The sequence below is a fragment of the Pseudophryne corroboree genome, chromosome 2 (assembly GCF_028390025.1).
Source record: "Pseudophryne corroboree isolate aPseCor3 chromosome 2, aPseCor3.hap2, whole genome shotgun sequence".
Lineage (NCBI taxonomy): Eukaryota > Metazoa > Chordata > Amphibia > Anura > Myobatrachidae > Pseudophryne > Pseudophryne corroboree.
The window spans coordinates 179,697,827-179,723,288 of record NC_086445.1 but is presented as its reverse complement, the minus strand read 5'-3'; the positions used below and the strand labels follow the sequence as shown (position 1 = coordinate 179,723,288).

The 25,462-nt window shown below is 50.6% G+C and overlaps 1 long non-coding RNA gene across 2 annotated transcripts in view; it reads right to left on the bottom strand.

Moving 5' to 3' along the window:
• The window catches only part of LOC135050618 (uncharacterized), a 43,883-nt gene extending 18,676 nt beyond the window's left edge, over positions 1–25,207 (bottom strand). For both annotated transcript variants that reach the window (XR_010241698.1, XR_010241697.1), the window contains exon 1: positions 25,015–25,207. This is a non-coding gene — a long non-coding RNA (uncharacterized LOC135050618). The remainder of the gene's footprint in view (positions 1–25,014) is intronic.
• Positions 25,208–25,462: the final 255 nt, after the last annotated feature.

The following is a 25,462-nucleotide window of genomic DNA, read 5'->3' as shown; positions in this document are numbered from 1 at the left end:
TCCCTCCTACAGAGCTGATACATCACTATAGCTCAGTCACTGATTATATCTGTGGTGCAGTCTCCAAAGAATAAAAATGAGTGACATAATTTTAAGAACAGTGCACCATATGAGAAAAAAAAATACCCTTAAGACAGGGATTACTTCGAGTGGGTGCTCAGGAGGATCCAATTGCTTCTAGATGAACCGCACCCTCGCAGCAGCCAGCAGAGGAATAACTGGTCTGCTCTGGTGACAGTGTGCGCGGGAAGGGACAGCAGCATCGCCCGTCCCGTGGCCCGACTCCTAGCAGTGGCTGTGACGATAAGGGGAAGTGCTGTGGGCGGGCCAAATCTAAACTATGTGAGCACTCCAGGCTCCAATATGGCGGCGAGAGATAGCGGAGCCCATTAAGTGTGGCGCCCTGTTCGGCCGCTCAATTGGAACACGCCTGGAGCCGGCCCTGCAGACCTCCAGGTAACTGCACTCCTGGGTACCTCACATTCTGCTGCTGATGATAAACCTCTCTTTCTCTTTCTCCTTGTATCTCTCTCTGTCACTCTCCATGTCTCTCTCTCTCTCTATCTCTCTCTCCATCCATGTCTTTCTCCATTTTTGTTATGAGGTATAACACAGAGGGGGCCACATTTAGCGATTTAGGGGTGCCAAATGGAAATTATATCTTGCCCCCCCCAACCTAAAAACGTTCTGACGCCCCTGGGTACAAACAATGCAGAAGGATGTCACTTTGTTAAAAGCAACTTTGATCCTATATCTTTTAGTATATATCTAGCTCATGTGGCAGATCAATGGCTGTTAAAGAGATTAAAGTGGTTTAATGGGTCACAATACAATGCAAACCAGTGTAACTCAATCATATAAAAACAAAAAGGAAGCCAGTCACAAGGAGAGGATGCAAATAACAGATGGGTCTTACACAACCTCTCAAAAGGCAGCCTGCGCCCTGCTCCTTTCTCCTGGCATGAGGTTGAACTGGGAATTGACACTCTTCAGCCTCTTCCATTGTCCTATGGTTAGGAGGATCTTAGAGACTTCAGTATAAACTGTGCTGTTCTCATCCCTCACCACATCAATCCACCTGCACTAGTGTTCACTGATAGCCCTAGGCGCTATTGCTGTGCAGCATCCCAGACCTGCAGACTTCCTTATTTTCTACCTCTGCACTCCGATGCTCACTTTTCAGGGCACACAGCGGACGGGTCTGTCGCATGACGTCATGACATGCGTGGCACCTGTAACACATGCAGCGCGGTGCTCCTCTAGGAACGAAGCCTAGGCTGGATTTCCTGGGGCCTGTCCATGGGCCCCTTGCAGACCACAGGGCCCAAGGCAGGTGCCTAGGTTGCACTGCGGGAAATCCGGCCCTGCCGTCTGTTTGTTTGTTAGACTGGGCAGTTTCGGCCTCCGCGTACTTGTTTCTGCACACTGGGCACTAGATTGTGAGGCCGCGGGTTACCCCTAATAGATTTAGACCTCATGGGGCCCTAAGCAAGATACCGATTTAGGGACCCCCTCCCTCATACAATCCATAGCACTATAATTTTATACCTGATTTATGCCTCTTACATTATTTGTTGTTTTTCCTCCTTATATTCTATTACAGTTAGAGATGTGCGGTGGGCACTTTTCGTGTCTTGGTTTTGGTTTTTGTTCTGGTTCCATGCTCGTGTTTTGGATCTGGATTGATTTTGCCAAAACTACCCTTTCGTGTTTTGGTTTTGGTTTTGGATCTTGCTGATTTAAAAAACACACATAAAAACAGCTAAAATCACAGAATTTGGGGGTAATTTTGATCCTACGGTATTATTAACCTCAATAACATTAATTTCCACTCATTTCCAGTCTATTCTGAACACCTCACACCTCACAATATTATTTTTAGGCCAAAATGTTGCACCGAGGTGGCTGGATGACTAAGCTAAGCGACACAAGTGTGCAGCACAAACACCTGGCCCATCTAGGAGTGGCACTGCAGTGGCAGACAGGATGGCAGATTTAAAAACTAGGCCCCAAATAGCACATCATGCAAAGAAGAAAAAGAGGTGCAATGAGGTAACTGTAGGCACGCACGCACGCACGCACGCACGCACGCACGCACACACACACACACGGTAAAGCCTGTAAAATTAACTTGGATAATAATAACCCTTTCATTTGGAGCTATTATAATAATATGCAGCACAGGCGAGCGTACCCCTACACCACACAAGGCAAACCCTGTAAAAATTATTTGGCTAATAATATAAGTAATGTATATAACCCTTTTATTTGGAGTAAATAATATATAGCACAGGACACCACCACTGGACTTAAGGAAGCACAAGACACCACCACTGGACTAATGCAGCACAAGACACCGCCACTGGACTGGACTTATATGGCAGTATCCCTGGACTTATACGGCAGTACCCCTGGAGTTGTACGGAAGTGTCAGACAGGATGGCACTTTAAAAAACTAGTCCCCAAACAGCACATGATGCAAAGAAAAAGAGGTGCAAGATGGAATTGTCCTTGGACCCTCCCACCCACCCTTATGTTGAATAAATAGTACATGCACACTTTAAGAAACCAATCATTTCAGTGACATGGTCTACCACACGACTGTGGCCCCCACCAAAAAAGAAGCAATCAATCTTGCACAAACTGGCTCTGCAGAGGTAAGATGTCGACCTCATCCTCATCCTCCAATTCCACACCCCTTTCAGGGTGTACATCATCCTCCTCACAGAGTATTAATTCGTCCCCACTGGAATCCACCATCATAGGTCCCTGTGTATTTTCTGGAGGCAATTACTGGTAAAGGTCTTCCCGGAGGAATTTTTAATTAATTTTGATGAACAACATCTTCTCCACATTTTGTGGAAGTAACCATCTACGCCGATCGCTGACAAGGTTACCGGCTGCACTAAAAACTCTTTCGGAGTACACACTGGAGGGGGGAGGGAGGGGGACAACTTAAGAAAATAAGCAAGGGCATCCAAATTGCCTCTCTTTCCTGCCAGTATACATACGGACTGTCTGACATGCCTACTTGTATGCTGTCACTCATATAATCCTCCACCATTCTTTCAATGTTGACAGAATCATATGCAGTGACAGTAGACATGTCAGTAATCGTTGGCAGGTCCTTCAGTACGGACCAGATGTCAGCACTCGCTCCTGACTGCCCTACATCACCGCCAGCGGTGGGCTACTAAATCTTATCTTTTTCCTTGCAGCCCCAGTTGCGGGAGAAAATTAAGGAGGAGCTGTTGAAGGGTCACGTTCCGCTTGAGTTGACAATTTTCTCACCAGCAGGTCTTTGAATCTCTGCAGACTTGTGTTTGCCGGAAAGAGAGATACAACGTAGGCTTTAAACCTAGGATCGAGTACGGTGGCCAAAATGTAGTGCTCTGATTTCAACAGATTGACCACCCTTGAATCCTGCTAAAGCGAATGAAGCGCTCCATCCACATATTTTGCGGAATCACTCCGTCGTAGTTCCTCCTTCAATTTCTCCAGCTGCTTCTGCAAAAGCCTGATGAGGGGAATGACCTTACTCAAGCCGGCAGTGTCTGAACTGACTTCACGTGTGGCAAGTTCGAAGGGTTGGAGAACCTTGCACAAGATGAAAATCATTCTCCACTACGCTTGAGTCTGGTGCATTCCCCCTCCTTTGCCTATATCGTAGGTGGATGTATAGGCTTGAATGGCCTTTTGCTGCTCTTCCATCCTCTGAAGCATATAGAGGGTTGAATTCCACCTCGTTACCACCTCTTGCTTCAGGTGATGGCAGAGTAGGTTCAGGAGTGTTTGATGGTGCTCCAGTCTTCGGCATGCGGTGGCTGAATGCTTAAAGTGGCCCACAATTTTACGGGACACCGACAGCATCTCCTGCACGCCCCTGTAATTTTTCAAGAAAATTCTGCACCACCAAATTTAATTGTATGTGCAAAACATGGGACGTGCTGGAATTTGCCCAGATGTAATGCACGCACAATATTGGTGGCGTTGTCCGATATCACAAATCCCCAGGAGAGTCTAATTGGGGTAAGTCATTGTGCGATGATGTCCCTCAGTTTCCGTAAGAGGTTGTCAGCGGTGTGTTTCTTACGGAAAGCGGTGTAGCCTGCCTAGGATCGAGTTGGCTTTTGCGAGATGCTGATGCTGGTGCCACTGCTGTTGTTGCTGCTGGAGGCAATACATCTACCCAGTGGTCTTAAGGAAACAAAAAAGGGGTTTGGGTACTGCGCTATAGTGAAGGAATAGGATAATCCTGGACAATGCAACTGAAGGAGGCGGGGCACTACCTTGCTCCGCTATAAAGGATACAACATACAAGGAATTTTTCCCAGCGCAAAGAACCAGAATGTAAAGATATTTAGGAAAATAAATTAAGAAAAAAACTTTATTTCAAAAGTCTTGCTGTTTTATTTACAGGATATTAATTTGATGATGGTTTAAAAGTCAGGAACAGTAAAAATATATAGTGTGACTACCTATTACCGGTAAACAAACATATAACATATAGGGATGGAGTGAAGAAATTCTTATACCCCACTGTGATGTGGTGATCTCCAGTACATAAAAGTCGCTGTGGGTAATAAAAATAGAAAGGGCGCGCTGGTCTGCGACTTACTCCCTCTATCTTGATAAAATCAGTTGCAAATGATACCTTCCTCAGAGATTACGTAGGCACACTTAGGGTTATGTTAAATGAACCAACACTATTGTCAGTGGGACCTCCACATTCACTACTCAGTGCACCTGCACAGCCGTTGATGTTATAGATTGACAGTCCCTTTACGGTGCAAAAGTACCTTTATAGCCTTTGATATTTTCCAAAAGGCGTCTCCAATGGAGTCACTTCACTTGCTGTGAGGTCCCCAAGGCCGCTGAGAAGAGATCCGGATTCCGCCGGCGGGAATCCCGTGCCCGCTGCTCGTAGCGCTACACAACGTTGCTCGGGATCGATGTTATCTGCACTATTATGTGGCCACGCAACTTCCGCACGAAGCAACGCCCCTAAATTTTTGCTGCGCGCCTTCGGCGCGCACTGTCCATGCTTTGGCGTTTCGGTGGGGGAACACCAAGCATTACAGTATGTACATCATTTTGCCCTCCTAACTTAAAAATGTGCCCTCCCTGTGATCTGCACCCTGCCCTAAAAAGTGAACACTATCATGTGTAGCTGGCACTGCTGGGGGGCATATTGTGTGTAGCTGGCACTGCTGGGGGGCATGTCATGTGTAGCTGGCACGGCTGCGGGGCATGTCATGTGTAGCTGGCACTGCTGCGGGCATGTCATGTGTAGCTGGCACTGCTGTGGGGCATGTCGTGTAGCTGGCACTGCTGGGGGGCATATCATGTCTATCTGGCACTGCAGATTATGTGTATCTGACACTATACTGGAGACATTGTGTGAAAGGAACACTACTTTGGCTATTATGTGTAAGGCTGCTAATTGTGTGCGTAGAGGGGGTGTGAAAATATATTTATTTATAGTCTGATAATATGAAGGTATGAGGCCACGCCCACTTTCCCAGGAGGCCATGCCCACTTTTCCTGGAGTGCGCGCGCCTTCGGGTAGGGAGGGGCGCTTTTACATTTTCTCGCTCAGGGTGCTAGTAGGCCTGGAGCCAGCCCTGGTTACCCGGTCCTTATAGATGTTGTCCCCAAAGATCTCAATTTGGCAGATGTAGATCCAATTAGCAACAGGGGGATAGTTTCACTGGAATTATACGGCAGCATCACTGGAATTATATGGCAGTACCACTGGACATATACAGCAGTATCACTGGACTGGATTTATACGCCAGTACCAATGGACCTATACGGCAGTATCACTGAATTTTTATGACAGTACCACTGGTCATATATGGCAGTATCACTGGACTGGATTTATACGCCTGTACCACTGGACATATACGGCAGTATCACTGGATTTATACGGCAGTACCACTGTACATATACGGCAGTATCACTGGACGTATACGGAAGTATCGCTGGATTTACACGGCAGTACCGCTGGATATATACGGCAGTATCACTGGACTGTATTCATACGCCAGTACCCCTGGACATATATGGCAGTACCACTGGACATATACGGCAGTATCACTGGAATTATATGGCAGTACCACTGGACATATACGGCAGTATCACTGGACTGGACTTATACGCCAGTACCACTGGACTTATACGCCAGTACCACTGGACTTATACGCCAGTACCACTGGAATTATAAAGCAGTATCACTGGAATTATACGGCAGTAACACTGGACTTATACGGCAGTATCACTGGACTGGATTTATACGACAGTACCACTGGAATTATATGGCAGTATCACAGGAATTATATGGCAGTATCACTGGACATATACGTCAGTATCACTCGACATATACGGCAATATCACTGGACTGGATTTATACGCCAGTACAACTGGAATTATATGGCAGTACCGCTGGACATATACGGCAGTATCATTGGATTTCTACGGAAGGACCGCTGGACATATACGGCAGTACCACTGGACATATACAGCCGCACAGGGACACCACCACTGGACTGATGCAGAATAACACAGCACCACTGCAATGGACTGGATTTACACAGCAGCACTGGACATATGGCAGCAGAGGACACCACCAGTGTGACTGGACTGATGCAGCACAAGAGACTACCACTGAACTGATGCAGGACAACACAGCACCACTGGACTGGACTTATACAGCTGCACTGGACATATGGCATCAGAGGAAATCGTCACTGTGACTGGACTGATGCAGCACAAGATACTAACACTGAACTGATGCAGGACACTGAGGATGAAGAAACGTCCTCTCTCTACACTCTCCAATGCTGGAGTGAAAATGGTGGCGACATGCGGCTCCTTATATGGAATCCAAGCCCCGCGAGTATCCGACAGCGAGATAAAGATGTTTTTTCCTCGTTCTGGTTTCCGAGTCAGGTGGGAAACCCCGAGCCTGACTCGGATCCGGGCTCGGTTAGTGAAGTTCGGGGGAGTTCATTTCTCAGGGAACTGAACCCGCTCATCTCTAATTACAGTATATTATTTCATCCTTCACTGATTGCATCATGTCCCATCGCCTCTAACTTCTATTATTACACCACTCAGTTACTGCATTTTAAATCAGTGTTCCCTTCACTGAATGTAGCAGGTCCCCCATATCCCATTATTACACCCTCACTCGCTGACCACATTGTATATGAGTGATCGAGGCTTACAACACTGCAGGACTGGAGATACAGGCAGCTGTCTAATCACTGACAGCCTGCCGGGAGTATTCAGCCAGCCCAGTGCTCTGACATTTTTGACGGAGGTCGCAGTCCGCCAGAAAAGCCCTCTATACAGCCTTAACAGCGGGGCCCTCTGAGACCCACAGGGCCCTAAACAGCTGCCATGGTTGCCTTGTGGTAAATTCTCCTCTGACCCCTGGCACCAGTTTCAGTCTCCGCCTGCTTGTTTCTGCACACTAGGCACTAGAGTGTGAGGACGCAGGTCGCCCCTGACAACAGTTTTGGTACACAGAGCACTAGATTGTGAGGCCACGGGTTGCCCCTGGCACCATTTTCGGCACACTGGGCACTAGATTGTGATGCCGCGGGTGGCACTAGAGTGTAGGCTGCGGGGAGCACCTGGCACCAGTTTTGGCACACTGGGAACTAGAGTATGAGGTTGCGGAAAGCTGCTGGCACTAGTTTGGGAAAAATATGCACTGCGGGTCACCCTTGGCACCAATTTGGGCACAGTGGGCAACAGAGTGTGAGGCCGCGGGGAGCACCTGGCACCAGTTTTGGCACACTGGGCACTAGAGTGTGAGGCTGCGGGAGCCTCTGGCACCAGTTTCGGCACACTGGGCACTAGAGTGTAAGGCCGCGAGCAGCCCCTGGCACCAGTTTTGGCACACTGGGCACTAGATTGTAAGGCCGCGGGGAGCTCCTGACATCAGTTTTGGCACACAGGGCACTAGAGTGTGAGTCCGCAAGGAGCACCTGGCACCAGTTTCGGCACACTGGGCACTAGATTTTGAAGCCACAGGGAGCCCCTTGCACCAGTTTTGGCATACTGGGCACTAGAGTGGGAGGCTGCGGTTCGCCCCTGGCACCAGTTTCGGCATACTGGACACTTGAGTGTGAGGCCGCGGGGAGCCCCTGGCACCAGTTTCGGAACTCTGGGTACTTGAGTGTGAGTCCGCAGGGAGCCCCTGGCACCAGTTTAGACACACGGGGCCCTAGATTGTGAGGCCGCGGGGAGCCCCTGGCACCAGTTTCGGCACACGGTGCACTAGATTGTGAGGCCATGATGAGCCCTTTGCACCAGTTTGAGCACAATGGGCACTAGAGTTTGATTACGCAGGTCATCCCTGGCACCACATTTAGCACAATGGGCACTAGTGTGAGGCCGTGGGTCGCCACTGGCACCAGTTTTGGCACACGGGGCCCTAGATTGTGAGGCCGTGGTGAGCCCCTGGCACCCGTTTCGGCACACTGGGCACTAGATTGTAAGGCCGCGGGTAGCCCCTGGCATCAGTTTTGGCACACTGGGACCTAGATTGTGAGGCCGCAGGGAGCCCCTGGCACCAGTTTCGGCACACTGGGCACTAGAGTGTTAGTCCACAGGGAGTCCTTGGCATCAATTTCGGCACACTGGGCACTAGATTGTGAGGCTGTGGGTCAGCCCTGGAATCAGTTTTGTCATACTGGGCAGTAGATTGTGAGGCTGCGGGTCACCCCTGGCACCAATTTGGGCACAGTGGGAAGAAGAGTGTGAAGCCGCGGGGATCCCCTGGCTCCAGTTTTGGCACACTGGGCCCTAGATTGCGAGACTGCAGGGAGCCCCTAAAACCATGTTCGGCACACTGGGCACTAGAGTGTGAGGCTGTGGGTCGCCTCTGGCACTAGTTTCGGCACACTGTGCACTTGAGTGTGAGTCCGCAGGGAGCCCCTGGTAACAGTTTGGGCACACGGGGCCCTAGTTTGTGAGGCCGCGGGGAGCCCCTGGCACCATTTTCGGCACACTGGGCACTAGAGTGTGAGTCTGCAAGGAGCCCCATGCACCAGTTTCTGCATACTGGACACTAGAGTGTGAGGCTGCGGGTCGCCCCTTGCACCAGTTTTGGCACACGAGGCCCTAGATTGTGAGGCCGTGGTGAGCCCCTGGCACCAGTTTTGGCACACTGGGCACTTGATTGTGAGGCTGCGGGGAGCCCCTGCAGCAGTTTTGGCACACGTGGCACTAGATTGTGAGGCCCCTGGCACCAGTTTTTGCACACTGGACACTAGAGTAGGAGGCCACGGAGAGTCCATGGCACCAGTTTACGCACACTGGGCACTAGAAAGTGAGTCCACAAGGAGCCCCTGGCGCCAGTTTTGGCACACTGGGCACTAGATTTTGAGGCCGCAAGGAGCCCCTTGCACCAGTTTCTGCATACTGGACACTAGAGTGTGAGGCTGCGGGTCGCCCCTTGCACCAGTTTTGGCACACGAGGCCCTAGATTGTGAGGCCGTGGTGAGCCCCTGGCACCAGTTTCGGCACACTGGCCAGTAGATTGTCAGGCTGTGGGTCACCCCTGGAATCAGTTTTGTCGTACTGGGCACTAGATTGTGAGGCTGCGGGGAGCCCTTGGCACCATTTTCGGCACACTGGGCACTAGAGTGTGAGGCCACGGGGAGCCCCTGCAGCAGTTTCGGCACACGGGCTCCTAGATTGTGAGGCCGTGGTGAGTTTCTGGGACCAGTTTCGGTACACTGGGCACTAGATTGTAAGACCTCGAGTAGCCCCTGGCACCAGTTTTGGCACACTGGGCACTAGATTGTGAGGTCGCGGAGAGTCCCTGGCAGCAGTTTCGGCACACTGGGCAGTAGAGTGTGAGGCTGTGAGTCACCCCTGGAATCAGTTTTGTCATACTGGGCACTACATTGTAAGGCCGAGGGGAGCCTCTGGCCCCAGTTGCGGCACACTGGGCACTAATGTGTGAGGCCACGAGGAGCCCCTGGCACTAATTTTGGCACACTGGGCACTAGAGTCTGAGGCCGCGGAAGGCCCATGGACCCAGTTTCGGCACACTGGGCACTAGAGTGTGAGGCGGCGGGTAGCCCCTGGCATCATTTTCGGCACACTGGACACTAGATTGTGAGGCCGCGGTGAGCCCCTTGCAACAGTTTTAGCCCAGTGGGCACTAAAGTTTGTTTCCGTGGTTTGCCCCTGGCACAAGTTTCGGCACACTGGGCACTAGAGTGAGCCCACGGGTTGCCCCTGGCACCGGTGTCGGCACACTGGGTACTAGAGTTTTATTCTGCGGGTTACCCCTGGCCCCAGTTTCAGTACACTGGGCACTAGAGTGTGAGGCTGGGGGTCACCCCTGCAATCAATTTCGGCACACTGGGCACCAGAGTGTAAGGCCGCAGGTGGCCCCTGGCACCAGTTTCGGCACACTGGGCACTAGAGTGTGATGCTGCGGGGAGCCCCTGGCACCAATTTTGGCACACCAGGCACTAGAGTATGAGGCTGTAGGTTGCCCATGGCACCAGTTTTGGCACACTGGATTTTGAGGCCGCAAGGAGCCCCTGGCACCAGTTTCAGTATACTGGACACTAGAGTGTGAGGCCGCGGGTCGCCCCTGGCACTAGTTCTGGCACACTCGGTACTAGAGTATGAGGCCGCGGGCAGCCCCTGGTACCAGTTTTGGCACACAGGGCACTAGATTGTAAGTCCGTGGTGAGCCCCTGGCACCAGTTTTGGCACAATGGGCACTAGAGTTTCATTCCGTGGGTCGCCCCTGGCACCAGTTTCAGCACACTGGGCAGTATATTGTGAGGCTGTGGGTGACCCCTGGACACTGGTCATCAGTTTTGTCATACTGGCCACTAGATTGTGATGCCGCGGGGAGCCCCTGGCACCAGTTTCGGCACAGTGGTCACTAGAGCGTGAGGGTGCGAAAAGCCCCAGGCACCATTTTTGGCACACTGGGCAGGAGAGTGTGAGGCCACGGGGAGTCCCTGCAGCAGTTTCAGCACACGTGGCACTAGATTGTGAGGCCGTGGTGAGCCCCTGGCACCAGTTTTGGCACACTGGGCACTTGATTGTGAGGCTGCGGGGAGCCCCTGCAGCAGTTTTGGCACACGTGGCACTAGATTGTGAGGCCCCTGGCACCAGTTTTTGCACACTGGACACTAGAGTAGGAGGCCACGGAGAGTCCATGGCACCAGTTTACGCACACTGGGCACTAGAAAGTGAGTCCACAAGAAGCCCCTGGCACCAGTTTTGGCACACTGGGCACTAGATTTTGAGGCCGCAAGGAGCCCCTTGCACCAGTTTCTGCATACTGGACACTAGAGTGTGAGGCTGCGAGTCGCCCCTGGCACCAGTTTTGGCACACTAGGCACTAGAGTGTGAGGCCACGGGGAGCCCCTAGCACCAGTGTTGGCACACTGGGCACTACAGTGTGAGGCTGCGCGTCACCCGTGGCACCAGTTTTGGCAAACTGGGCAGTAGATTTTGAGGCCTCAAGGAGCCTCTGGCACTAGTTTTAGTATACTGGACACTGGAATGTGACGCTGCGGTTCGCCCCTAGCACCAGTTTTGGCACACAGGGCACTAGATTGTGAGTCAGTGGTGATCCCCTTGCCCCAGTTTCAGCACAATGGGCACTATAGTTTCATTCCGAGGGTCACCCCTGGCACCAGTTTCGGCACACTGGGCACTAGAGTGAGGCCGTGGGTCACCCCTGGCACCAGTTTCGGCACACTGGCCAGTAGATTGTCAGGCTGTGGGTCACCCCTGGAATCAGTTTTGTCGTACTGGGCACTAGATTGTGAGGCTGCGGGGAGCCCTTGGCACCATTTTCGGCACACTGGGCACTAGAGTGTGAGGCCACGGAGAGCCACTGCAGCAGTTTTGGCACACTGGGCACTTGAGTGTGAGGCCACGGGGAGCCCCTGCAGCAGTTTTGGCACACGTGATACTAGATTGTAAGGCCGTGGTGAGCCCCTTGCTCCAGTTTAAGCACAGTGGGCACTAGAGTGTGAGGCCGTAGGTCACCCCTGGAACCAGTTTCGGCACACGGGCTCCTAGATTGTGAGGCCGTGGTGAGTTTCTGGGACCAGTTTCGGTACACTGGGCACTAGATTGTAAGACCGCGAGCAGCCCCTGGCACCAGTTTTGGCACACTGGGCACTAGATTGTGAGGTCGCGGAGAGTCCCTGGCAGCAGTTTCGGCACACTGGGCAGTAGAGTGTGAGGCTGAGTCACCCCTGGAATCAGTTTTGTCATACTGGGCACTACATTGTAAGGCCGAGGAGAGCCCCTGGCACCAGTTTTGGCACACTGGGCACTAGAGTAGGAGGCCGTGGGTCACTCATGGCAACAGTTTACGCACACTGGGCTCTAGAGTGTGAGGCCGCCGGGAGCCCCTGGCCCCAGTTGCGGCACACTGGGCACTAATGTGTGAGGCCACAAGGAGCCCCTGGCACCAATTTTGGCACACTGGGCACTAGAGTCTGAGGCCGCGGAAGGCCCATGGACCCAGTTTCGGCACACTGGGCACTGGAGTGTGAGGCGGCGGGTAGCCCCTGGCACCAGTTTCGGCACACTGGACACTAGATTGTGAGGCCGCGGTGAGCCCCTTGCACCAGTTTTAGCACAGTGGGCACTAGAGTTTGTTTCCGTGGTTTGCCCCTGGCACAAGTTTCGGCACACTGGGCACTAGAGTGAGCCCACGGGTTGCCCCTGGCACCGGTGTCGGCACACTGGGTACTAGAGTTTTATTCTGCGGGTTGCCCCTGGCCCCAGTTTCAGTACACTGGGCACTAGAGTGTGAGGCTGGGGGTCACCCCTGGAATCAATTTCGGCACACTGGGCACCAGAGTGTAAGGCCGCAGGTGGCCCCTGGCACCAGTTTCGGCACACTGGGCACTAGAGTGTGATGCTGCGGGGAGCCCCTGGCACCAATTTTGGCACACCAGGCACTAGAGTATGAGGCTGTAGGTTGCCCATGGCACCAGTTTTGGCACACTGGATTTTGAGGCCGCAAGGAGCCCCTGGCACCAGTTTCAGTATACTGGACACTAGAGTGTGAGGCCGCGGGTCGCCCCTGGCACTAGTTCTGGCACACTCGGTACTAGAGTATGAGGCCGCGGACAGCCCCTGGCACCAGTTTCGGCACACAGGGCACTAGATTGTAAGTCCGTGGTGAGCCCCTGGCACCAATTTTGGCACAATGGGCACTAGAGTTTCATTCCGTGGTTCGCCCCTGGCACCAGTTTCAGCACACTGGGCAGTATATTGTGAGCTGTGGGTGACCCCTGGACACTGGGCATCAGTTTTGTCATACTGGGCACTAGATTGTGATGCCGCGGGGAGCCCCTGGCTCCAGTTTCGGCACAGTGGTCACTAGAGCGTGAGGTTGCGAAGAGCGCCAGGCACCATTTTTGGCACACTGGGCAGGAGAGTGTGAGGCCACGAGGAATCCCTGCAGCAGTTTCAGCACACGTGGCACTAGATTGTGAGGCCGTGGTGAGCCCCTTGCTCCAGTTTCAGCACAATGGGCACTAGAGTGTGAGGCCCTGGGTCGCCCCTGGCCCCAGTTTTGCACACTGGGCACTAGAGTGTGAGGCTGCAGAGCCCATGGCTCCAGTTTCGGCACACTGGGCCCTAGATTGTGAGGCCGCAGGTGGCCCCTGGCCCCAGTTTTGCACACTGGGCACTAGAGTGTGAGGCTGCAGAACCCATGGCACCAGTTTCGGCACACTGGGCACTAGAGTGTGAGGCTGCAGGGATCCCTTGGCACCAGTTTTGGCACACCATGCACTAGATTGTGTGGCAGTAGGTTGCTCATGGCACCAGTTTTTGAACACTGGGCACTAGACTGTGAGGCCACAGGTAGCCCCTAGCACCAGTTTTGCACACTTGGCACTAGAGTGTGAGGCCACAGGGAGCCCCTGGCACCAGTTTAGGCACACTGGATTTTGAGGCCGCAAGTAGCCCCTGGCACCAGTTTCAGTATACTGGACACTAGAGTGTGAGGCCGCGGGTCGCCCCTGTCACTAGTTCTGGCACACTCAGTACTAGAGTATGAGGCCGCGGGCAGCCCCTGGCACCAGTTTCGGCACACAGAGCACTAGATTGTAAGTCCGTGGTTCGCCCCTGGCACCAGTTTCGGCACAATGGGCACTAGAGTTTCATTCCGTGGGTCGCCCCTGGCACCAGTTTCAGCACACAGGGCAGTATATTGTGAGGCTTTGGGTGACCCCTGGACACTGGGCATCAGTTTTGTCATACTGGGCACTAGATTGTGATGCCGCGGGGAGGCCCAGGCACCAGTTTCGGCACAGTGGTCACTAGAGTGTGAGGTTGCGAAGAGCCCCAGGCATCATTTTTGGCACACTGGGCAGGAGAGTGTGAGGCCACGGGGAGTCCCTGCAGCAGTTTCAGCACACGTGGCACTAGATTGTGAGGCCGTGGTGAGCCCCTTGTTCCAGTTTCAGCACAATGGGCACTAGAGTGTGAGGCCCTGGGTCGCCCCTGGCCCCAGTTTTGCACACTGGGCACTAGAGTGTGAGGCTGCAGAGCCCATGGCACCAGTTTCGGCACACTGGGCCCTAGATTGTGAGGCCGCAGGTGGCCCCTGGCCCCAGTTTTGCACACTGGGCACTAGAGTGTGAGGCTGCAGAACCCATGGCACCAGTTTCGGCACACTGGGCACTAGAGTGTGAGGCTGCAGGGATCCCTTGGCACCAGTTTTGGCACACCGCGCACTAGATTGTGTGGCAGTAGGTTGCTCATGGCACCAGTTTTTGAACACTGGGCACTAGACTGTGAGGCCACAGGGAGCCCCTGGCACCAGTTTAGGCACACTGGGCCCTAGATTGTGAGGCCACGGGGAGCCCCTGGTACCAGTTTTGCCACATTGGCAACTATAATGTGAGGCTGCGATTCGTCCATGGCACCAGTTTTGACACACTGGGCACTAGATTGTGAAGTCACGGGTCGTCCCTGGCATCAGTTTCGGCACACTGGGCACTAGATTTTGAGGACGCGGGGAGCCCCTGGCAACAGTTTCGGCACACTGGGCACTATAGTGTAAGGCCACGGGCTACCCCTGGCATCAGTTTCAACAATGGGCACTAGATTGTGAAGCCACGGGTCACCACTGGCACCAGTTTCGGCACACTTAGCACTAGAGTGTGAGGCCACGGGAAGCCCCTGGCACCAGTTATGGCTCTCCCTTATAGGCCGTGAGAAGTATAAAATGACAATGAATACAGTGAACTTAGGGTAAAGAGCTTAATGGGTTTTCCTGTAAATTTTGCAGATGCTTTTTCTGTTTATTGCTAAATATTTGGAATATAAGGTTTACATTACATTACGAATACAAATACAATTGCGGTCTATGCCGCATTGGACGTAAGCGTAAATACGCCCGTTTTCAGGCATTACATTTGCTGGCTGCTACAAGTCTGCACTGATGATGACTCTGAGTACAGGTATCAAACCAATGAGCTCCTGTCTTTTTTTCAAACACAGCCTGTAACATGGTAGTTATGGCCTGATTGGATGGTACTTTATCTCTCTCCAAGTCTAAGTACATTTTACCCTAAATGTAAGAATCAAGTTCATAACTATGGTGCCATTGCACAGGGTGGATGGCCCTGTGAATGGCACCATCAATACCCTATGGCACCTGCCTGTGGCTTGCAGGGTGCATTCTAGCACTGCTGTTAAGCTGCCTGGAACATCCAAGGAACACTCTGGGCAGGCACCTTGCAGCCTTTGGAGCTGCCCGGAGCATTCTTAGGGTGTGTACACACGGTAAGATCTTTTCTTCCGATTCTGACTATATAGTCAGAATCGGAAGAAAAGATAGTGCAGATCGCAAGGTGACAGTCACCTTGCGATCCCGATCCGTTGCCGATGCGCGGCCCCGCGCGTTCGGCATCGGCCGAAAAAATAGGCTGTGCAGGCAAGTCAATCCTGACTATCTCTATAGAAGAGATAGTCAGGATTGACACTTAGCCAAAATCGCACAGAACCAGGATCGCAAGCACACTCATTATGTGCTTGCGATACTGGCTAAGTGCCGACTAGAGATGAGCGCCGGAAATTTTTCGGGTTTTGGTTTTGGGTTCGGTTCCGCGGCCGTGTTTTGGGTTCGACCGCGTTTTGGCAAAACCTAACCGAATTTTTTTTGTCGGATTCGGGTGTGTTTTGGATTCGGGTGTTTTTTTCCAAAAAACCTAAAAAACAGCTTAAATCATAGAATTTGGGGGTCATTTTGATCCCAAAGTATTATTAACCTCAAAAACCATCATTTCCACTCATTTTCAGTCTATTCTGAATACCTCACACCTCACAATATTATTTTTAGTCCTAAAATTTGCACCGAGGTCGCTGGATGACTAAACTAAGCGACCCTAGTGGCCGACACAAACACCTGGCCCATCTAGGAGTGGCACTGCAGTGTCACGCAGGATGTCCCTTCCAAAAAACCCTCCCCAAACAGCACATGACGCAAAGAAAAAAAGAGTCGCAATGAGGTAGCTGTGTGAGTAAGATAAGCGACCCTAGTGGCCGACACAAACACCGGGCCCATCTAGGAGTGGCACTGCAGTGTCACGCAGGATGGCCCTTCCAAAAAACCCTCCCCAAACAGCACATGACGCAAAGAAAAAAAGAGTCGCAATGAGGTAGCTGTGTGAGTAAGATAAGCGACCCTAGTGGCCGACACAAACACCGGGCCCATCTAGGAGTGGCACTGCAGTGTCACGCAGGATGGCCCTTCCAAAAAACCCTCCCCAAACAGCACATGACGCAAAGAAAAATTAAAGAAAAAAGAGGTGCAAGATGGAATTGTCCTTGGGCCCTCCCACCCACCCTTATGTTGTATAAACAGGACATGCACACTTTAACCAACCCATCATTTCAGTGACAGGGTCTGCCACACGACTGTGACTGATATGACGGGTTGGTTTGGACCCCCACCAAAAAAGAAGCAATTAATCTCTCCTTGCACAAACTGGCTCTACAGAGGCAAGATGTCCACCTCATCATCATCCTCCGATATATCACCGTGTACATCCCCCTCCTCACAGATTATCAATTCGTCCCCACTGGAATCCACCATCTCAGCTCCCTGTGTACTTTGTGGAGGCAATTGCTGCTGGTCAATGTCTCCGCGGAGGAATTGATTATAATTCATTTTAATGAACATCATCTTCTCCACATTTTCTGGATGTAACCTCGTACGCCGATTGCTGACAAGGTGAGCGGCGGCACTAAACACTCTTTCGGAGTACACACTTGTGGGAGGGCAACTTAGGTAGAATAAAGCCAGTTTGTGCAAGGGCCTCCAAATTGCCTCTTTTTCCTGCCAGTATAAGTACGGACTGTGTGACGTGCCTACTTGGATGCGGTCACTCATATAATCCTCCACCATTCTTTCAATGTTGAGAGAATCATATGCAGTGACAGTAGACGACATGTCCGTAATCGTTGTCAGGTCCTTCAGTCCGGACCAGATGTCAGCATCAGCAGTCGCTCCAGACTGCCCTGCATCACCGCCAGCGGGTGGGCTCGGAATTCTGAGCCTTTTCCTCGCACCCCCAGTTGCAGGAGAATGTGAAGGAGGAGATGTTGACAGGTCGCGTTCCGCTTGACTTGACAATTTTCTCACCAGCAGGTCTTTCAACCCCAGCAGACTTGTGTCTGCCGGAAAGAGAGATCCAAGGTAGGCTTTAAATCTAGGATCGAGCACGGTGGCCAAAATGTAGTGCTCTGATTTCAACAGATTGACCACCCGTGAATCCTTGTTAAGCGAATTAAGGGCTCCATCCACAAGTCCCACATGCCTAGCGGAATCGCTCCGTGTTAGCTCCTCCTTCAATGTCTCCAGCTTCTTCTGCAAAAGCCTGATGAGGGGAATGACCTGACTCAGGCTGGCAGTGTCTGAACTGACTTCACGTGTGGCAAGTTCAAAGGGCATCAGAACCTTGCACAACGTTGAAATCATTCTCCACTGCGCTTGAGACAGGTGCATTCCACCTCCTATATCGTGCTCAATTGTATAGGCTTGAATGGCCTTTTGCTGCTCCTCCAACCTCTGAAGCATATAGAGGGTTGAATTCCACCTCGTTACCACTTCTTGCTTCAGATGATGGCAGGGCAGGTTCAGTAGTTTTTGGTGGTGCTCCAGTCTTCTGTACGTGGTGCCTGTACGCCGAAAGTGTCCCGCAATTCTTCTGGCCACCGACAGCATCTCTTGCACGCCCCTGTCGTTTTTAAAAAAATTCTGCACCACCAAATTCAAGGTATGTGCAAAACATGGGACGTGCTGGAATTTGCCCATATTTAATGCACACACAATATTGCTGGCGTTGTCCGATGCCACAAATCCACAGGAGAGTCCAATTGGGGTAAGCCATTCCGCGATGATCTTCCTCAGTTGCCGTAAGAGGTTTTCAGCTGTGTGCGTATTCTGGAAACCGGTGATACAAAGCGTAGCCTGCCTAGGAAAGAGTTGGCGGTTGCGAGATGCTGCTACTGGTGCCGCCGCTGCTGTTCTTGCGGCGGGAGTCCATACATCTACCCAGTGGGCTGTTACAGTCATATAGTCCTGACCCTGCCCTGCTCCACTTGTCCACATGTCCGTGGTTAAGTGGACATTGGGTACAGCTGCATTTTTTAGGACACTGGTGACTCTTTTTCTGAGGTCTGTGTACATTTTCGGTATCGCCTGCCTAGAGAAATGGAACCTAGATGGTATTTGGTACCGGGGACACAGTACCTCCAACAAGTCTCTAGTTGGCTCTGCAGTAATGATGGATACCGGAACCACGTTTCTCACCACCCAGGATGCCAAGGCCTCAGTTATCCGCTTTGCAGTAGGATGACTGCTGTGATATTTCATCTTCCTCGCAAAGGACTGTTGAACAGTCAATTGCTTACTGGAAGTAGTACAAGTGGGCTTACAACTTCCCCTCTGGGATGACCATCGACTCCCAGCAGCAACAACAGCAGCGCCAGCAGCAGTAGGCGTTACACGCAAGGATGCATCGGAGGAATCCCAGGCAGGAGAGGACTCGTCAGAATTGCCAGTGACATGGCCTGCAGGACTATTGGCATTCCTGGGGAAGGAGGAAATTGACACTGAGGGAGTTGGTGGGGTGGTTTGCGTGAGCTTGGTTACAAGAGGAAGGGATTTACTGGTCAGTGGACTGCTTCCGCTGTCGCCCAAAGTTTTTGAACTTGTCACTGACTTATTATGAATGCGCTGCAGGTGACGTATAAGGGAGGATGTTCCGAGGTGGTTAACGTCCTTACCCCTACTTATTACAGCTTGACAAAGGCAACACACGGCTTGACACCTGTTGTCCGCATTTCTGTTGAAATACTTCCACACCGAAGAGCTGATTTTTTTGGTATTTTCACCAGGCATGTCAGTGGCCATATTCCTCCCACGGACAACAGGTGTCTCCCCGGGTGCCTGACTTAAACAAACCACCTCACCATCAGAATCCTCCTGGTCAATTTCCTCCCCAGCGCCAGCAACACCCATATCCTCCTCATCCTGGTGTACTTCAACACTGACATCTTCAATCTGACTATCAGGAACTGGACTGCGGGTGCTCCTTCCTGCACTTGCAGGGGGCGTGCAAATGGTGGAAGGCGCATGCTCTTCACGTCCAGTGTTGGGAAGATCAGGCATCGCAACCGACACAATTGGACTCTCCTTGTGGATTTGGGATTTCGAAGAACGCACAGTTCTTTGCGGTGCTTTTGCCAGCTTGAGTCTTTTCAGTTTTCTAGCGAGAGGCTGAGTGCTTCCATCCTCATGTGAAGCTGAACCACTAGCCATGAACATAGGCCAGGGCCTCAGCCGTTCCTTGCCACTCCGTGTGGTAAATGGCATATTGGCAAGTTTACGCTTCTCCTCCGACAATTTTCTTTTAGGTTTTGGAGTCCTTTTTTTACTGATATTTGGTGTTTTGGATTTGACATGCTCTGTACTATGACATTGGGCATCGGCCTTGGCAGACGACGTTGCTGGCATTTCATCGTCTCGGCCATGACTAGTGGCAGCAGCTTCAGCACGAGGTGGAAGTGGATCTTGATCTTTCCCTAATTTTGGAACCTCAACATTTTTGTTCTCCATATTTTAATAGGCACAACTAAAAGGCACCTCAGGTAAACAATGGAGATGGATGGATACTAGTATACAATTATGGATGGACTGCCGAGTGCCGACACAGAGGTAGCTACAGCCGTGGACTACCGTACTGTACTGTGTCTGCTGCTAATATAGACTGGTTGATAATGAGATGTAGTATGTATAAAGAAGAAATAAAAAAAAAACCACGGGTAGGTGGTATACAATTATGGATGGACTGCCGAGTGCCGACACAGAGGTAGCTACAGCCGTGGACTACCGTACTGTACTGTGTCTGCTGCTAATATAGACTGGATGATAATGAGATGTAGTATGTATAAAGAAGAAAGAAAAAAAAAACCACGGGTAGGTGGTATACAATTATGGATGGACTGCCGAGTGCCGACACAGAGGTAGCTACAGCCGTGGACTACCGTACTGTACTGTGTCTGCTGCTAATATAGACTGGATGATAATGAGATGTAGTATGTATAAAGAAGAAAGAAAAAAAAACCACGGGTAGGTGGTATACAATTATGGATGGACTGCCGAGTGCCGACACAGAGGTAGCTACAGCCGTGAACTACCGTACTGTGTCTGCTGCTAATATAGACTGGTTGATAATGAGATGTAGTATGTATAAAGAAGAAAGAAAAAAAAAACCACGGGTAGGTGGTATACAATTATGGATGGACTGCCGAGTGCCGACACAGAGGTAGCTACAGCCGTGGACTACCGTACTGTACTGTGTCTGCTGCTAATATAGACTGGATGATAATGAGATGTAGTATGTATAAAGAAGAAAGAAAAATAAAAACCACGGGTAGGTGGTATACAATTATGGATGGACTGCCGAGTGCCGACACAGAGGTAGCTACAGCCGTGAACTACCGTACTGTGTCTGCTGCTAATATAGACTGGTTGATAATGAGATGTAGTATGTATAAAGAAGAAAGAAAAAAAAAACCACGGGTAGGTGGTATACAATTATGGATGGACTGCCGAGTGCCGACACAGAGGTAGCTACAGCCGTGAACTACCGTACTGTGTCTGCTGCTAATATAGACTGGTTGATAATGAGATGTAGTATGTATAAAGAAGAAAGAAAAAAAAAACCACGGGTAGGTGGTATACAATTATGGATGGACTGCCGAGTGCCGACACAGAGGTAGCTACAGCCGTGGACTACCGTACTGTACTGTGTCTGCTGCTAATATAGACTGGTTGATAATGAGATGTAGTATGTATAAAGAAGAAAGAAAAAAAAACCACGGGTAGGTGGTATACAATTATGGATGGACTGCCGAGTGCCGACACAGAGATAGCTACAGCCGTGGACTACCGTACTGTACTGTGTCTGCTGCTAATATAGACTGGATGATAATGAGATGTAGTATGTATAAAGAAGAAAGAAAAAAAAACACGGGTAGGTGGTATACAATTATGGATGGACTGCCGAGTGCCGACACAGAGGTAGCTACAGCCGTGAACTACCGTACTGTGTCTGCTGCTAATATAGACTGGTTGATAATGAGATGTAGTATGTATAAAGAAGAAAGAAAAAAAAAACCACGGGTAGGTGGTATACAATTATGGATGGACTGCCGAGTGCCGACACAGAGGTAGCTACAGCCGTGGACTACCGTACTGTACTGTGTCTGCTGCTAATATAGACTGGATGATAATGAGATGTAGTATGTATAAAGAAGAAAGAAAAATAAAAACCACGGGTAGGTGGTATACAATTATGGATGGACTGCCGAGTGCCGACACAGAGGTAGCTACAGCCGTGGACTACCGTACTGTACTGTGTCTGCTGCTAATATAGACTTGATGATAATGAGATGTAGTATGTATAAAGAAGAAAGAAAAAAAAAACCACGGGTAGGTGGTATACAATTATGGATGGACTGCCGAGTGCCGACACAGAGGTAGCTACAGCCGTGGACTACCGTACTGTACTGTGTCTGCTGCTAATATAGACTGGATGATAATGAGATGTAGTATGTATAAAGAAGAAAGAAAAAAAAAAACCACGGGTAGGTGGTATACAATTATGGATGGACTGCCGAGTGCCGACACAGAGGTAGCTACAGCCGTGGACTACCGTACTGTACTGTGTCTGCTGCTAATATAGACTGGATGATAATGAGATGTAGTATGTATAAAGAAGAAAGAAAAAAAAAACCACGGGTAGGTGGTATACAATTATGGATGGACTGCCGAGTGCCGACACAGAGGTAGCTACAGCCGTGAACTACCGTACTGTGTCTGCTGCTAGTATAGACTGGATGATAAATAATGATATAAAAAATATATATATATCACTACTGCAGCCGGACAGGTATATATTATATAATGACGGACCTGCTGGACACTGTCTGTCAGCAGAATGAGTTTTTTAATTTTTATAGAATAAAAAAACACCACACAAGTCACACGACGAGTGTACTTTTTCAGGCAGACATTCAATCACAATATACTATACTGGTGGTCAGTGTGGTCAGGTCACTGGTCACAGTGGTCAGTGGTCAGTCACACTGGCAGTGGCACTCTGGCAGCAAAAGTGTGCACTGTTTAATATGTACTCCTGGCTCCTGCTATAACCTATAACTGCTCCCCAGTCTCCCCCACAATTAAGCTGTGTGAGCACAGTCAGATATTATACATAGATGATGCAGCACACTGGGCTGAGCACAGATATGGTATGTGAGTGTGACTGAGTCACTGTGTATCGTTTTTTTCAGGCAGAGAACAAGAACAGAACGGATTATTAAATAATAATAAATTATAAAACTGCACTGGTGGTCAGGTCACTGGTCAGTGGTCATCAGTCACTAGTATAACTCCTCCAAAGCTCCAGTAAGTAAATGAAGTGTCTCACTCTCACTCTCCTATCTATTTTAATTTCTAAACGGAGAGGACGCCAGCCACGTCCTCTCCCTATCAATCTCAATGCACGTGTGAAAATGGCCGCGACGCGCGGCTCCTTATATAGAATCCGAGTCTCGCGATAGAATCCGAGCCTCGCGAGAATCCGACAGCGTGATGATGACGTTCGGGCGCGCTCGGGTTAACCGAGCAAGGCGGGAAGATCCGAGTCGCTCGGACCCGTGTAAAAAAACATGAAGTTCGGGCGGGTTCGGATTCAGAGAAACCGAACCCGCTCATCTCTAGTGCCGACCCGGCCCCCCGTCGCACAGTGAGAATCGGATAAGTCCGAATCTCACCGTGTGTACACACCTTTAGGATGCTCTGCCTAGAGCTCGAGGCCACTCTCCCTAGGTGGGATGTCATGACAGCAAAGGTTTAGGGGGCGTGGTCAGTATAAGAAGGCATAGAGCCCTGTTCTGGGCCTGGTAGGGGGATGTTATTGGAATCCCGGTGCTTGGGATGGCAGTGGTCAGAATACCAACAACTGGTAAGTATTCCAAGCCTCCCCCTCTCCCCCCCCCCCCCCAACCATCCCTCCCTGCAGCCTAGCCCTAACTCTCCCGGCTTAGTACCTAACCCTCCCTCTCCACTGCCTAACCCCGTCCCCTTAATGCCTAACTCTAGCCCTTCATTTTCGTGCCTAACCCTAACCTCTGCTGTCTAAACCTAAGTCCCCCACCCCCCCTCCACAGCCTAACCTTGTCCCTCACTGTCATTGTTACGATTGGGATGCCGGCAGTCAGGATTCTGTCACCATCAGTGTCGGTCTTGTGACCAGTGTCAGGATTCCAGCATCAGTATTCTGACAGCCGGCATCCACAGTGCCGGTATGCTAACCAGATCCCCTGGTAGGAATAGGTACAGGGTGCACCGCAAGATGCTTTCCTATAATTGATGCATCTTCTCCTGCAAAATCAAATCTAGTTTTTGCTGATCAGTCACATAGCTGCAGTACCTGTGCCCAGGGCGGATTAATAACGGGGCGGATAGAGCTGCAGCTCCAGGCCTCCCCATCACACACTGCCACCTTACATAATACAGTATAATATGCAAAAAAATATCAATAGGTAGGAACCATTAAATGCGCACACTGCCAAAGCTGCCTGTAAAGAGGACACACATAAGGAGAACCTGACTGCTTAACTAAACAACCAAAAAATGTTATGTCCTTTTTATTGGTACTTATTATTGAAATCAGTCAATATATAATAGAATGATACCTCCCTTATTGTATAAGGACACCTCCTCCTCTTCTCCAACCACAGTGCAATTGTGGGTTTGTCAGAACATATGTAGCCTGTTAATTTCTACTTCTTCACAATCTCCCACAAGACGTTATAGTCAGATGCATAAAATAGGTGAGAGGCAAAAATGTATTTTGGACATTATTCAGCTTTAATTGCAGTTTTGCTAAATTGGTACAGGTCAAGGCCGGCCAGCATGCAAATGGCCACCAGTGATGCGTTCGCAATTCAATTGCAGTCGCACCGCTGAATTAGGGATGCAGAGCATCCATGTTTCCCGTTGTAGCAGCTATGTGTGGTGTCACACGGCCACCCCGAAAATGGCCCAGACCCGCCCCTGTTTATGCTGAACCACCGCTGCAATGCCGCTTCACCACCCCCGACTGCGAACGCTGCAGAGGCATTCGCATCACTGAGATGCGAACGTATCTCCTGGGTCATGCACGCGCAGCACAAGTGCTGCACATGCGCACTGGTCCGAAAATCGTCAGTATGCGATCTCATCTGAATAAGGTCCATAGTGAAGTACATTTTAATCTAAAAGTGCAGGGTTTTTTTTTAAATTATAAAGGTATAAAAAACACACACATAAAGATAAGCATTCCACAAGATGGTGTGAATACAGTGCAATTACCGACTGCATGGAAACCAATGTAAATTAGCTCTCTGTATAGATGTTTAAAGAAATACCTGCGGGTGTCCCGGGTCACAACCACGGCATGGCTCCCAGTCAGGCAATGGCTCCAGAATCCTTCACCATCTACCGGATAGTCCACACAAATACCAACGCGTTTCTGGGATCTTTTTCAAGGCCAGGAGTAGTGTGCGAGGTGCATCATCGCTTGGAGAGTGATAAAATGGAGAGCGGAAAAGTACCAGCCAATCCGCTCCCAACTGTCATTTTTCAAACACAGCCTGCAACATGTCAGTTAGGAGCTGATTGCTGATTGGCTGGTACTTTTTCTCTCTCCATTTTATCACTCTCCAAGCGACGATGCATCTAGCCCAGTGCATACTTACCTACATTCTTCTCTGCGGGAGAGAGCAGCCAGGTCGTCTCAGAGGGCGGGCAGGGGAGGCTGTGACGTGGATGAAGGGGTGGTCCGGAGGCGGGATGGGGCGGAGTCACGATGACACA